A 15,807-nucleotide genomic window follows, 5' to 3' on the forward strand; every position below is an offset into this window, starting at 1 on the left:
AATCACAGAATGGTTTGGGTTGGAAGGTTGGAAGGGACCTTAAAGGCCACCCAGTGCCACCCCTTGCCCTGGGCAGGGACATCTCCCACCAGCCCAGGTTGCTCCAAGCCCCGTCCAACCTGGCCTTGAACCCCTCCAGGGATGGGGCAGCCACAGCTTCTCTGGGCAACCTGGGCCAGGGGCTCACCGCCCTCACAGCAAACAATTTCTGCCTCAGATCTCATCTAAATCTCCCCTCTTTCAGTGTAAAACCATTCCCCCTCGTCCCATGGCTCTCCTCCCTGCTCCAGAGTCCCTCCCCAGCTTTCCTGGAGCCCCCTTAGGGCCTGGAAGGGGCTGGAAGGTCTCCCCGGAGCCTTCTCCAGGATGAACAACGACAGTTCTTTCAGCCTGTCCTCACAGCAGAGGGGCTCCAGCCCTCTGACCATCTTTGTAGACCTCCTCTGGCCCTGCTCCAACAGCTCCGTGTCCTTCTGCTGTTGGTGCCCCAGGGCTGGAGGCAGCGCTGCAGGGGGGTCTCACAGAGCGGAGCAGAGGGGCAGAATCCCCCCCTCGCCCTGCTGCCCACGCTGCTGGGATGCAGCCCAGGATACATCTGTGAAGTAACAGAGGGGCTAGCTGTCTTAGTTGATTACTTATTTTTTGAGAAGTAGAAAAGAGTCTGCTTCTTAAAAGGCAGCATGGTCGGCTCTTTCTATTAGCATTATTTTACCTTAAGTTAAATATTGAAGAATATTTGATTAACCAGAAAAACACATTTCCTGCTCTTCCTCCCCAGCAGAGGAAACAAAAATTGTCTTAATTTCCTCCACTCTGTAGCTTTCGACTTTTATGTAATTAACTGAGCTCCCTTGTGCTACCTGTAGCACTGTGAGCATGAAGCCATGTAGCTAAAAACGAATAGGAATAAAAAAACCCACCCAAACTTGAGTCATCCTGATTAATGTTTTGGGATGATCATATTTTGGAACCTGCTAGGATTGCTTGATCAAGACAGTAAGCAATGCAAAAATAGACTCAGAACTCGAATTTTCCTAAATTAAAGATTATGGGGCATATGGGAGTATTGCTATCTCCCATCCAACCCTTAAGACACTCTTCCAACAAAGAAAAATGGAAAGGTCTTCAAAGATTTTTGGCAGCATTCTGGCAAAAGATATAAACTACTGTCAAGCGTAGTATGGAAGAAAACCCATCTCAGTTGACAGAAACAATATGCTTCAAGTTTTCTGTTGGTCATGATTTTGTATTCCAACGATACTTTGAATTCCAAATTAATCACTGTGGTTATTAAAGAAAAAAGAAGCCTCCCTTAACCACAGCAAAAGTCATGAATGAGATCTGTCAGAGCAGCCAGCAAACAATTCTTTGGTCTCCCTGCCTGTCAGCCTGCATATTTGGACCTGTGATTGGCAAGGTCTGGAGTTTGAAGGGCTCACGTGGTACCCTAGAGTGGTTCTATTTCGAAAGCATCAATTGCAGACGGACAGGGTCCGACCATGCCGTTACAATTCCTCCTTGGCTACAATGTCGATAAAAAAATCACAAGATTTGAATAAAATAAAAAATAGCCCAATGTAGAGTATGTAGGCTGACATTTTTCACTCAAAAATTAAGCTTGCTGTGTCTTCAACGCCAATTCATGTGAGTTTTGTGTATTTTATCAATGATAATTCCTAACGCAGGAAATACACCACCTATAATGGATTGCTGCACGCAAGAAAGGAATACATCACCGACACCTGTCCCTAGTACAGTAATAAAATGTTACAGATTTCAGGGATAAAAACATCATAATAAAATATGCTCTGTATGCAAATAATAAGACTACTTTTTGAATTGAAACAAAGATGGAAACTGTTTCCTGAAGTGGAAAACTGCAGGATTAAAATTGAATCATTGCTTCTATCCCCCGAATGAAAGAAAATAGAGGATTACAAATATCACTCAACTTTTACTAGTGCATGGCAGTCATCAGAAATGGGGCTATTCGCCTTGGGAACAAACCCGGTGATATTTTTTAGAGTGAACAGTCTCATTTTGTTGTACAACAATATTGAGACCGAAACTAGAACTGGGACAATGTTAGCTTGGTTTGAAGAAAGAAATCAGACTGTATAGAATTCCTTGATGAAGAAAAATGGCAGCCCCGGGGTCTTCCTGTCTCCTACTGCCTTTGGTGAGTTCATCCCTGACCATTACAGCTTATTTCATGTTACTTTTCGTCCGCCACACCTCATGTCCCCCAAGCAGAATATTTTTCTATGCCCAACTGTTTGCCATAGATCATTACACAACACAAAAGACATATGATCTCGTGACATCACTTTGTTTAAAAAACCAATCTTATTTATTGCAGGAGGATATGCGGGTTACAGGTGCCATCCCTAGCAATAGCTCGCGCTTAGAAACCTATGCCCCGTCATGGACCAGTTTCCAGTTTTCCAGCAGCTTTCAGATCATAAACGGAATTTTCCTAACTGCCGTGGGTGGTGGAAACTCGCAAAAATGTGAGAGCACAGACATATTTGCTGCACGACATCCTCTGACATGGAGAATCATTTTGCAAAAAATGAAGGGGTATGACAAATTACAGCACCTTGCACTTTAAGGAGTTTTTCCCACATTCTCTTACACTTTCCATAACAGTTTCTAGAAAAGTGCATGAGATGTACCTAAATAATATTCTAACAATTACGGCTCCTTATGAAAGAGTTGGTATTTCAGAGCATCAGAGTACGTGTTAAATATACCATGGAGTTAGGATAGGAGCTTTCTTTGCAAGTGGGGAAGCCAGAACACAGGATACAGATCAGCCCAAACAGATGCCAGTGGGATCCACAAAACACTTTTGTATTTGCTACTTGTCTTCCACTGTGTTTCAAAATATGCCAGCAAGTGTTTATAAATATATATATTTGTACGTATATGGATATTTTTACTGGGACTCTGTCTTGTATTTCTCAGCATCAGTCTTCACCCTTGATTCATAGAATCATAGAATAATTTTGGTTGGAAAAGAGCTTTAAGATCATCGAGTCCAACCATTAACCTAGCACTGCCGAATCCACCACTAACCCATGTCCCTCATCACCACGTCTACACGTCTTTTAAATCCCTCCAGGGATGATGACTCCACTGCTTCCCTAGGCAGCCTGTTCCAGTGCTTGACGACACTTTCAGTGAAGAAATTTTTCCTAATATCCATCCTAACCCTCCCCTGGGGCAACTTGAGGCCGTTTCCTCTTGTCCCATCACCTATTCCTTGGGAGAAGTGACCGACCCCCCCTGGCTACCCCCTCCTTTCAGGGGGTTGTAGAGAGCGAGAAGGTCTCCCCTCGGCCTCCTTTTCTCCAGGCTGAACACCCCCAGCTCCCTCAGCCGCTCCTCACAAGACTTGTGCTCCAGACCCCTCACCAGGTCCATTGACCTTCTCTGGACACGCTCCAGCACCTCGGTGTCCCTCCTGTACTGAGGTGCCCAAAACTGGACACAGCACTCGAGGTGGGGCCTCACCAGTGCCCAGTACAGGGGGATGATCACTCCCCTAGTCCTGCTGGCCACACTATTGCTGATACAAGCCAGGATGCTGTTGGCCTTCTTGGCCACCTGAGCAGTTGAATGTCTGCATTCACAGTTGAACCTCTCCATTCAGGCTCTCAGCTTTTTCACTTCAGGATTACTCTTTCCTCTGCTCGCAGCTTCATTGAGTTTCCTTCACCAATAGCATGTTTTCCTGAGGGCAGGAGCTCAGTAGGTGCTGTCAAGGGCATGGCCTAGGCTGGCATCACGCATGCACGAAGAGGTATGCACCATTGGGACTGGCGTGCACTGAGGCAAATAGGAGCTATTGTATTCCTCCTCCTTCTCATAGGACACCTGCAATGGGAGCCTCTCTTCCTTCATCTTCGCCATCTACGTAGCTCGGGTTGTTTATTCAGCCCCTACTTACCAGTGCCGAGACCCGCTGCTGTGCTGGCGTTCTCATGCTGCTCCGTAAAGGACTTAGAGAGGCACAATTATGTGATTCTGTACTTCTGCCCCTCTCATGTCTTTTATCAGTAGGAAAGCAGGGAACACAACACAAAAGATAAATGAGGATGGTGCTTGATGACGTCAGTTAATCAGTCAGCTATTTTGAAGTACTGACTGACTAGTCACTAAATTGCAGGCTAAAAAGTCCTCTCGTACAGACACACACCAGTCTGACTGACGTACCCCGGCTGCTGAATGTCGTAGCATTTGAAAGCACTTGAGCACTATATACCTAACTTAACAATTTCAGTCTTTATGAAGATTTTACTTAAAAAATTACAGGAAACATCATGGAGAAACTCAAGAGAGACTTTAGTAAACATCTGGTTATAATTCTGAAAATGTGCTCCAAAGGAGCGTTTTAAAATACGGGGCCAGTGTATAATACTCCAATTTTGCATCTGTTTTAAGGAAAATTAGACAGATTTAAATTTAAAAAATGCATAACTGTACAACTGTTCTAATTATTTATCTAGGTTCTAACCTACCTGAAAAGATTTTATCCCTAAGCTTGCCTTAGGTCTAAACAATGTAAAGTGAGCTAAAGATGACTGGAACACTTTGACCCCTACAAGCCCTTATTTATAAACCGTATATCATAAATATCTATTACAAAAATATTACCAGTGGGAGGGGAAAAATCAATAAAAAATAAAAAAGAAAAGTGTGCATTATAAAAAAGACTGTCATGAGTTGAAACACCTTCAGTTAAATGTATATATAACATACATCACATATAAAAGCTATTAATCCAATTTAACAACATTCAATGCATTTATGCTAAGAAACTGCTAAAAAGCACTAAATGGAATTTACCGAGATGAATAAAAAGCACAATTACCAACTAGACTTGGGAGATTCCAGTTAGTAAATGAGGCTGTGAAATTGCTTTGTGTTAAAAGAGTATTAATGGCTATGGCAGCACTCGACTAATATTTTATGGTGCAGGCTGTTACTAAATCAGACCCTTTGCACGTCTTCCTGTAAAGTCGTTTAGTTATACTTGGAATACTTTTTTCTTTACAACATTTTCAAGAGTTTGCTGTGTTTTGGAAGTTCCTAATCCTGAAGACTTTTCTGTAAGCCGAAGCCACCCATGCTACCTGTTCCTCGCCCAGAGGTTGTTGGTAAATTAACGCCAAGGATGAACTATTGCTTTGCAGGTGTTGGCAAATGCTCTCATTTGGCAAGCGGCGCAAGAATCACCTAACTCAAAGAAAATCACACCAGGGTACAGCACATTCAACACCACGATCGCGTGTTTTGGTGTGCCAGCCATGAGAAGTGATGTGAACTGTGAACTCCTCACTTGGGGAGCTGTGGAGCGTGATTTTTCCACCCTAATTCCAGCCTCCCTCCAAGGCTGAGTCCAAATTGGACATGTCCTCTGCGACTAGTTCTGTGAAGGCAAGGGACCAGCTCCACACTAGAGGGCCTGGTCTGTATCACGCTACTGCTCCTTGCTTCAAATTTGCAAGTCATTTGTTTGGTCTCTTGCAAATTTCAAATTTTGTTGGAAAAAACAATATTACGGAAACAGGTTTCATTAGCTGTCTGCAATATTGGCCATAAATGACAACGTGCTGGTACTTTTATTTGCAAAATATTTAAAGATTGTAAGTATCTTATGGTGGAAGCAAGAAAAACTTAGGTTTGTTTTTTTTAATAGAGGAATACAGTAGGCCTCACATCAGCATCATTTATTGCAATCTTTTAAAATACTGGATATCTGAGTAAATCTCTTGAGAAAAATTAATAAATGTAGGCACTCAAATCTCCTAACTGCTTTAGTATTGAAGTGAGAGGATGTGAAATCATATGTGCGTAGGCTCTTTATGTGTGAATTTAAATAATGTATAAAGTTCATCTAATGGTGAACAGCAATAATAAACATTACAACCTTGGTAACAATGACCAATAAGCAAAAATAAACACCCTCTGAATGAGAATTGTAAAGTTCTATGAAGTTATACCCTATTCAGTGAAATTTGAAGGCTTTACCCCCTTAGCCTTTCCCATCATGCTGTTGAGCATGTGGAAAGTGGGAAAGTGCTTGGGAAAAGCTGTGCGTGGGAAAGTGCTTGGATGCAGCAGATTCATCCCATAACAGGGTGGTGTCCCAATAGCAATCTTTTATACATCTACGCAAAGTCAAATTTTCCATGTTAAAAACCCGTTAAGATGCAAATTCCCTTCTCAATTAACCCCAACCTGGCGCAATAAAATGGGGTGTAATCTTCCCTGATAAGGAGGATGTGCAAACCACAGGGAGGAGAGCAGCAAACCAGCCAGAAAACCCAACTGAGGGTACCATTAGCCAGACGACAGCCTCCGAACGGAACTTGGAGGAAAAGCAAAATCCACCATAATGTACTGGGTCGTTATTGCTAACAGAAGCATAGCTCGTCTGTAACAGCAGTAACGTTGGTCTCAACTGGGGAAACACAGCAGGAGGTTCGCGGAGTGCTCTTCCAGCATGCTGGGGAAATGATCCCTGGTGAACACCCAAATGTGGCTCGAAACATCAGAAGCGCTGGTACTCAGATCATCAGAAGCACCAGTTACAAATATATTACAAGGACGTGTACGCTCAAAGCTGCTGTTATATGAAGCATGTCATCTGTATAGCCCAGAGGAGAAGAATTAAATTGTGCAATCCTAGTTAGGAGCTGAATGAGTACTCGGAGCTGAAAGGGGTGGAACGCAATAGCAAGCAGTCAGAAAGGAAAGAAGTGTTAGCCTTTTCTGGACCATTTCTACACCCCGGAATAAACCCGGCTTGTCACCAAGGGCAAAGTTAGCTACCGAACCCCAAAAGTAGAGGGTAGCCAGCTGAATTGATGGAACTTAACGCCAAGGGCAAAATTAGCTGCAGTGCAGGAGCACCAAAGCCCAAAAGTAGAGGGTGGCCAGCTGAATCGATGGAATTTAACGTTATGAATGGTGATAAACAAACCCAGCGCTACAGGGGAAGCTGGAGCTCCAGCTTTCCACTACAAAAGATTCTCGTAGCTCTCAAACCTCCACGGCTTGAGCCGGCAGAGGCTCCTGGGCGGGAGAAGTGCTCTTTTATGCCTCCCATGAAATCCCATTCAGGTTCTGCTGCCATATGAATAGCTGATAATTGCCATTTCCTCTCGCTCGCTCGTGCTCCCCGGGAAATCGCAGCTGGCTGCCAATGCTGCCGAAGGGGAGCCGGGTGGAGGGCGGCGCGGCGGCAGCTGCCGGCGGCACAGCTGGGAGATGCCAGGTCACCTGCAGGAGGGCATGGGACCCCGCGGGGACGAGGCGAGGTACGAGTAACGCAGCCCAAAAGCACTTCTTGACACATAAAAGAAAGGAAGGTTTTTGCCATTGTGAAGAGAAGTTCTGTAACTGGGGGTAGGGATTGGGTTTTTGGGTGTATTTTATTTTTTTACAGCTATAATAATACAATTTTTCTTGATTTTTCTCTTGAAGAAGATACTTACGTGACAATGTGATTTAAAAAAAAAAACTAAAAGTAATGCTCAGGTGGAAGCACTAAGTTAAGAAACATGTTGCTTTCCACTCCCTATAAAACTTCATACTCCATTGTGCCTAGCAGCTGAAAAAAAAAAAAATTGAATTATTTGGGCACTGTCTTGGTTTGAGTGACACAGGACTAATTTCTCTTTCACTAATTTTACTTTTCACTAAGGTCTTTTCTAGTGCCTGGGAAAGCTGCATTTTTAGAAGACTCTAGTGTCTGAATTTGTGAAAGTATTTACTTTATAGACAGCTCTGGTTTGCAGGTTTGAAGGTCTCAGTGTTTTCGAGCTCCTCAGGTGCAGGGATGAGAAGGAGCGAGACCCGGGCACTTGACCCAAGTTGCCAACAGGGTTATTTCATACCGTGAACGTCACATTCAATATAAATTAGAAATTTTGCAGAGGAGTTCTCTCTCTCTCTCCCTCTCCCAAGCTGGCTGCCATCCTGAGCACTCCTCGCCCCGGCGCCGGAGCCCTGAGCCCTTCCCTTCCTCCCGCAGCCGCAGCTCTCGCAGGGTCCCACGTTGGCTGTGTCTGCAGGGAGCGCACGGCTCCTGCTGGTGGGATGGGCTGGGCATAGTCCTTGTGTGTTTTACATTGGTATCATGATCAATATCAGTTCTTTAGAGTTATCAATCACAGAATCACAGAACGATAGGGGTTGGAAGGGTCCTCTGGAGAGCATCTAGTCCAAACCCCCTGCCAAATGTTAGCTATTTAGTCTTATTCTATTAAATCTGTTTATATTTCGACCCTTGCGTTTCCTTGTTTTCCCCGACTCCCCTTCCCGGGTGGGGAGGGGTCACTGGGTGAGAGAATAATTGTCTAAATGACAATAAAATCGTCGTGGGTTTCTCAAACCGCAACACGCACGCTTTGCAAAGAGTTCCCCCTTCGTCAGCAAGTAGACACACTGGACACCCTAGAAGTCCAAATTAAGTTGCACGGGCAGCAAGACGTCTGGCATTTCACGCATCGCAGCTTCCACGCGCCGAGCTGAACAGGGTTTCATTTGCAAGGCTAACATGGGGGGATTTGTAATTAATATGTATATTTCCACACACGCACACAATCAGGCACATATAGATGTAAATGTTTGCGTGAACTTAGACTACAAATGATGTCTGCCATGCACAGTAGAGGAACCAGATTATTCACTTCACTAGGGCGGTTTATAAAGTAGCTTAACGTAGATGAACAGCAATGATATAACATCATTATTACGACACAGGCATTGCATGATAGAAAAGGTGTATAGAAAGCATCTGACTCAAAGGCCTAATGGCACAGTTTCTGCTCAAGCAAAATTTCCACTAATGCTTTTAAAACCAGAGGGGAGGCATTGACCCATTACTGCTTACCACTGGCGTAGCTTCAAGGAACAATTGCAGGTCTGGGCCGATATACAGCACTTTCCACCCCACGGCAACCCCTGCTGCTTTCCAAATTATACCTATTTACAGGTAGACAGACAATACTTCATCCATGACCAACCTCGTGATGCTGGGGGCGAAGCGCAGCACGCGGGTTCAGAAGGGCAGCAGCGATCCTGGCTCGGCACGCCACCGTGTCAGACCAGGATTGCGGAGTTTAATAACTTGTTTCTAACCACCCCCCACCTAAAAAAAAAAAAATAAAAAATTTAAAGGAGACCTTAAAGGAACGTAAGCGTTGCCTGCTGTTATGCTAGCCCAGACGTGGCCCCGGCAGACGGGGAGGTTCGTCCGTGGCGGCAGCGGGAGCCCGGGTTTCCCTCCAGGTGGTGTCACCCGGCTGCTGGGGAGGATGGACGCGGCGTTTATGAGATCTGACAAGGAATCAACCCAAGGTGACTCCACAGCCAAAACGCCCGTGAACCGGAGCTCCTGCGCGGTCAGCCTGTCTGCAGTCAGGGCGAGATCATGGTATACTTGCAATTAACATTTTGCGCAGCAGACAGTCTCCATGAAATCAACAAGGCAACCCGCGGCATTAAAGAGATTTTTTAATGCGGGCAAGAATATCACCACCGGGCTTTGGCGTGCTTTGTGTCTGATACGCTGAGTCCCAGGAATGACAAACAACAAACAAATCCAGGGATCACATTCACCTACAGCTGAAAATATTAAACGAAGTCCTTACAAGCAGCAGCTTCTTTTCCGGCTCAGCTTGCTTGTGGCACAAGTCTGATGCACTCTTACGAATAACAGTCCAATTCCGAGCTGAGGCCACGTATACTTCTGGGTTACATGAACACCTCAAACCTCAGTCCCTCGTGAAAACGCTGGGAGGCACTTCCCTATGGCAGCCTTGGCTGCTCACGCCGAAATGCAAGAAATCGCTAAGAATTACGTGGTAATGCTCCTACTGACAGATACAAGTCTACAGTTTTTGGATTTAGAAACGAATAATTTTAATTTTGTCAGTATCTCTGGAAAGGTTTTCCAGCGTGACAACGGTGATTATAGAAGGAAGGAAAAATAAATGGCATTAAAAACTATGAAAAGAAAGACTTGATGGTCATTAACTACTAATGGAAAAAGTTCAGCAGGGGCATGATACAGCCAACAATTTGTATTTTAACATATTGATAATGAATCCCAGCATAACCATTCAAATCAAAGTCAGTATGCTTCCTTTGGCCCCTATGGAAATTTAAATCAATAATACTGGCGTTATCCATATATACGTATATCTATGCATATATATTTCTAAATTACAAAATACTATTGCATCGTTTTACTCTCACTTCAGATTTTTAACACAGCGATGCACATCTCCATTCTTCCAATCAATTTATTCTGTTAGTGTTTTTCAGCATTTTAAATCCCTAAGCTAAGTCAATAATGTTGATTACTTACCATAAGCACTGTACACGCTGTTCTAATACAGGTTATTTGCAATTTGACATCCTCATCTATATGCATTATTCCACTTGGAAAATTAAATGAAACCCTTGATTCGGAATCTGAAACACTTAGAAGTAATGATCCTGTTTACTGATTGACTGAAGTTGTGGTTTTTAAGCACTATTTAATAGAGGAAACAAAAAGCACTACCAAGTAAAAAGGAAGCATCTAAGTTACTTTAGGAAGAATTCATACTGTAGGAATAATAGACATTCATTGTCTTTTTCATTGTTTCGTACCTCTGAGACAGTTACCTAACACTGTTAACACTGCTTCATGTTTCTTACAATTCAGAACTCGAACACAGTAAACTCAGTGTGAAAGAAAACATAGCACTCAACAACATTATTTTGTCAGAACCCCTTTCCAGTATTGTTTGCTTATTAGCGTGTAGCCGATAATGGCTGCGTTTTATTAATAAAGATTTAAATAAATTGAAAATGGGGCTGGAGGTGTGCGGGTCCAGTGTGAGCCGTAAAACTAAAGAAATGCAAAAAGCTACTTCTAGACCCCCACTGATGCCAGTCCCTCTGACAACAGCAGCAACGTACCCGTGGGCAGAGCTCGAGAGGGTGGTGAGCATCTCAGGGTGAAGATGACATGATGTCTGCGCCTGGCTAGGGCTCTGCTGAGGACCAGTTTAAGGAGAGGGACCGTCCCCCGGTGACTGCGCAGGTAGGAAGCCGGAACCACCTGGAGGCACCCAATTTGGCCCGCGAATCGCCGGTTTAGACCTAATTTCAGATGTGACACAAATGAGGCGTTACGTTGTGCTTTGGGTGAAGGGAAGACAGGCTGTCAACAGCATCAAGGTTATTTTGTTGTTACTCAGTAAATGGTAGTGAATAACACCGAAATAAGAGAAAAGTGGATTTTGGAGGGCAGATGATTTGCTCTTTTGTGTTTCCCCCTTCTCCTAGAAACCAATCTGAAGCCTTCATGAGTGTGGCGCTTTTAAGTGGTTCATCTCTATTCAGATGATATTATTTCTAATTCACATTTATAAGCATAAATTTGGGAAAATTCATTCTCACATCCCAATGCCCTTTCAAGGATTTTCTCAGCCATTACTACATTGCAGGTAGCCAGTTTACTTCCCGATCTAAACCTTTCACTTGAGATTTTAAATGTATTATGTACCACAGAAGCATCATGAATTTAGTACTCATACTTATTAGCATAGAATTAGAATAAATCTGAGGAAAACAATTGAGAGAATTAGAAATACATTGCATACTAACTTTAGACAGTGTAATGAGCAGATGCTGAAAGCTTGTTTGATGGCGTATTTTTATTCAGAATTATTTTAGGGATTATCTAAGAACTGTACTGTGGATTGTAAAAAAAAAAAAGAGTAATTTCAGTTTAATTTAGCCCTATGAACATGTGAAAGTGTTTCAGACAGGTGAAGTATACTGAGGGATGTCTTAAGCTACCACTCCAGGGACTACGAATAAAAAAAAAGTCAGTTGCCAAGTGGAGTTGGCATTTTACTAAGTCTGGATATAATTGTACTAGAAATCTTGAGGATACTTTGAAGCAGTCTTAGGAGAGGATATTGCCTACTGGAATTCCTCCTTAGTGCAAGTTTCACTGCAATTTATTTTAGATCAAATATACTCATGACATAAGATTATACTCTTGCTCTGGATACGTATATTCATTTCACCAGCTCAAATTGTTGGGAGCTCCGTACACTCGCCTCTGCGCCGGCTGACCTACTTTATGGGTTCACCTCTTGTGACTGGAAAATAGTCACAAAAGCCAAACCAAGCTTTTTATGATGGACACACACCGAGCTGCCGGTCCACTTCAACTGACTCCCCATCAGCTCGTGTGCTTTTACTGTCTCTGTTGGACTCCAGTACCGCTTTTCTGTGGTTTCTCTGTCTCGATTGCTGCACCCAGATCCTAACCCATGCAAAGCAGAAGTCAACCCCAGGACCAGCACCAACCCTTCACATTACCCCAGCAGCACATTAATGGGCACTGGGGCTTACAGTAAGGTGCAGCCAGAACATGTAGATATTCTCCTCTGACTCTGTTCCCTTCCATAATATAATGATAAAAGCTCTGGAACTTTTATTAACATGTCAGAAAAAAGTCTTATGTCTGCTATCACCTTCCTCTTTTATTCCCGTCGTTTCTGTTTTTGATCTCTTTCTTTTTTTAGTGGTCAATAGGAGAGTCCCCTTTTTATGAAGTTGCAGTCCCCTTTGTCAGGTATCCCTTACTAATCAGCCTGTTGAAAGCTCTGTCACTTCGTTATCAGTATACTTGAGCAAACTGATTTTCCTGCTCTGACCAACTATTTTATCCCAAGAGGCCCCATCTGAATCAGTTCTAATGATCCTCTCTTATTGACTGTTGATCCTCCACTGCTGATTCTCTGACAAGTGCAATAATTTCTCCTGATGCCCCCTAAGCTTATACCACACAACATAATCAAGTTGACTCAGAAAACGGGAGTTGAAACCTGAAAGAACATACGCAAACATACTTCTGGAAGAAACCGATCCTGCCATTTAATTACCCCACGATCTGAGCCAGAAGCTCTGTATGACTGAAGAACAGCAAACACAAGAAAAAAGCGACCAGAGTAAGATTCTTTGTCAGAACTCAATGGTGTCAAAGCATGCAGAATAAGTTTTGAAAGCAAAAATAATGTTGTTGAGATATAGGCAAACCCAGCATAGGATAAAACACGGATTTACTGGTGGTTATTCTAAAATACAGCTATGGGCTGGAAGGGACAAGTTCTGCGAAACCCCATCTTGCTTAATATTTCACTAATACACCTACTGCCTCAAGAAGGATGCACATCGTACCATTCAGTGTATTGGGAGAGTTTTAGATCCTGCTTCTAACGGATGCTGAAAAAAGGACCTTGCAAGGTGGGCAAGTCAACCGTAAGGTGACTGAAAGAAAATGTGGAAGGCTCAAATAACAGCAGACTGTCTTTTGTCTTTTTTTTTTTTTTTGTAATATCACCAAAGAAAAAGCATTTAGATGAATTTCTAATCTTTTCATCTTCTTACTTCTATCAAGAAGAACAAGATCTTCTACCTCACAAGTGAAAGCTCTCACCACGAGGTTCAAAAACATCAGGAAGCGGGTCATTCTCAAGCTATTCTACTTTTATGAAAACTGTTGTCAACAACATGAACTCTCTCCAACCTGAACTGGAGCAGGCACTACAATTTGTGACTTCACACCCACAAAACTGGAGAGTTATACTCCCCTTGTACACCGACAATTTTTGGTGCGGTCACCAGAGACTGTGCAGTATTGGCGTAAATGAGATCCAGCAATAGCAGGAAAACAGAACTCCTCAAATACTGAATTCTCGATACTGAAGACTTCAGAAACCGCCCAAAATAAGACTTTAAGTCCTTATCATCATAAGTCCTAGTGCCTTTGTGTTCTGAAAATGCAAGTGTTTGTAGCTAAGCAGTCTCCAGCTAAAAATAATATTAACAAACAGCTCATGAAACCTTTCAAAGTGATTGCATCTGCAGAGGTTCCTCCCGGTGTTAAATACTCGCAGCGATCGACACCCTAGAAGCAATAAGGAGATAAAGAGCTGATTAGATTCTGACTCAAGCTTGAGCCTTGCCAGGACGGCGGCACAGACAAGTGCTCTCTGAGGCTTATTCCTGCCTGCCCATCAGTGGCACGAAGCCAGATGCCATCAGTGGCACCGTTTTGTCAGATACTTAGCGGAGACTGTCTGGGCTTCAGTGTTTGTAAATTAAGTATTTGTTAAAGTACAGTACGCAACTATGCACTCCACTTATCTTTGCTTCAGCGAGATTGACAGAGTGAATTATGAAGTCAAACCCTAGGCTAGAAGATGCCTATAAAGATTAAGTCATTTCATTCTTTTCCAAACAATTAGCAGCACTAGACTGCTAAGCGGAGATCAATCGTAATTGGGGAACTGAGAGAGGGCAATAAACAAATTAGTAGTGTTTTCTCTGAAGCCTGTTGGTTTACAGACTCGCTGTTATTTAATCCAGAAGCTCAGTAGATTGTAAATTATCCATTAGAGTTGTCACTGGCCCCTTGAAAAGGATTTACTTTACGATAAAGGTACAAGAAAGGAAATCTGCCTGGTGGTTTCAGGTGAAATAAGATAATTGCAGTTGATTCATCATCATCACCATGTTTGTACTGCCTAGTACTGCCTTGTACTTCTAGATGATGGTCAATTGATACCTGACCAACATCAACATTCGGACTTTACCAGTTTAGCTGGGAGGTACCCTCTCCGTATTTCAGTAACCATTGTGTTATTCATCGCAAAAAAGAATGAGAAGTGACCGGTGGACTTACCCATCCAAAAGAAAAGTGAGATAAGCAGCTAATTACGGCACTAGAAAAATTATTTCCTCAACCAGACCTGAAGCTTTAAGGATCTCCTTCCTGGAGACTCTAGTATACCTTGGAAGCAGTGAGGGCTGCCCTACCGTGTGGCCACAGCCCATGCACAGGGCACATTAGATGGTATTAGCAGGGTTGGAAAGAACTAGAATCCAGCCTGCAGAGCTCACTGCAGCCTTTGGAATTATTTACAAGTTTGTTGTTGTGTGTTTTTTTTTTTTTTTTAAAAGATTTTATTTTATTTTTAAATTTTTCCAGCTAGTTTGGCTAGCAAGGAGCAAGAATGCTGTTCTTTGCAGGAGGACAACTGCTCATGTGCTAGTATATTAGGATATCTGCATACTGCAATGAGGTCTGAAGTATAGACATGCACAAAGATAGTTATTTAAATGAAAGAGACCTTATTCTTTGCCTATCCACTATCCCAGTGCAATAGCTACAAAGCAGAGGAATTAATGTTTTTCTTCTCTTCTAAATCCCCTCACTCAAAGGATGAAAGATGTTAAAGAGACTCTTTGTTTTGTTTTCAGCTCTTTTTATTTCACTTGTATATGTTGGCAGCTGATAGAGCCCCAAATCTTGTCAATCCCAGTGTGCTAGGCACAGAAGTATAAAGAACATTACAATTCCTGCTCAGAAGAGCTTAAGGACAAAAATCTAAAGGACAAGACATGGACAAGACAGCAATATCGCTAGTCACAAAGCTTTTGCACTCAGTCCCAGAAAATAATGAGAAACAGCATAAACCCCATGATATTTAAAACATTGTATGTATATTACAGTTTTTTTGAGCTCAAGTTTCCATAACTTTTTTCTGCAATCACAACGACAACAAAACCCCACCAAAACCCAACTTTCTTTTTATTTAGAGTATAAATCTTATATTGATCGTGGAACTTGTGCATGTATTCTTAAAGAAAACACCAAATATGAACTAGAATTTAAATTAAAAAAAAAATAAACCAAAAAGAAAATAAAAAATGTTTAGTCAC

The sequence above is a fragment of the Rissa tridactyla genome, chromosome Z (genome assembly GCF_028500815.1).
Source record: "Rissa tridactyla isolate bRisTri1 chromosome Z, bRisTri1.patW.cur.20221130, whole genome shotgun sequence".
NCBI lineage: Eukaryota > Metazoa > Chordata > Aves > Charadriiformes > Laridae > Rissa > Rissa tridactyla.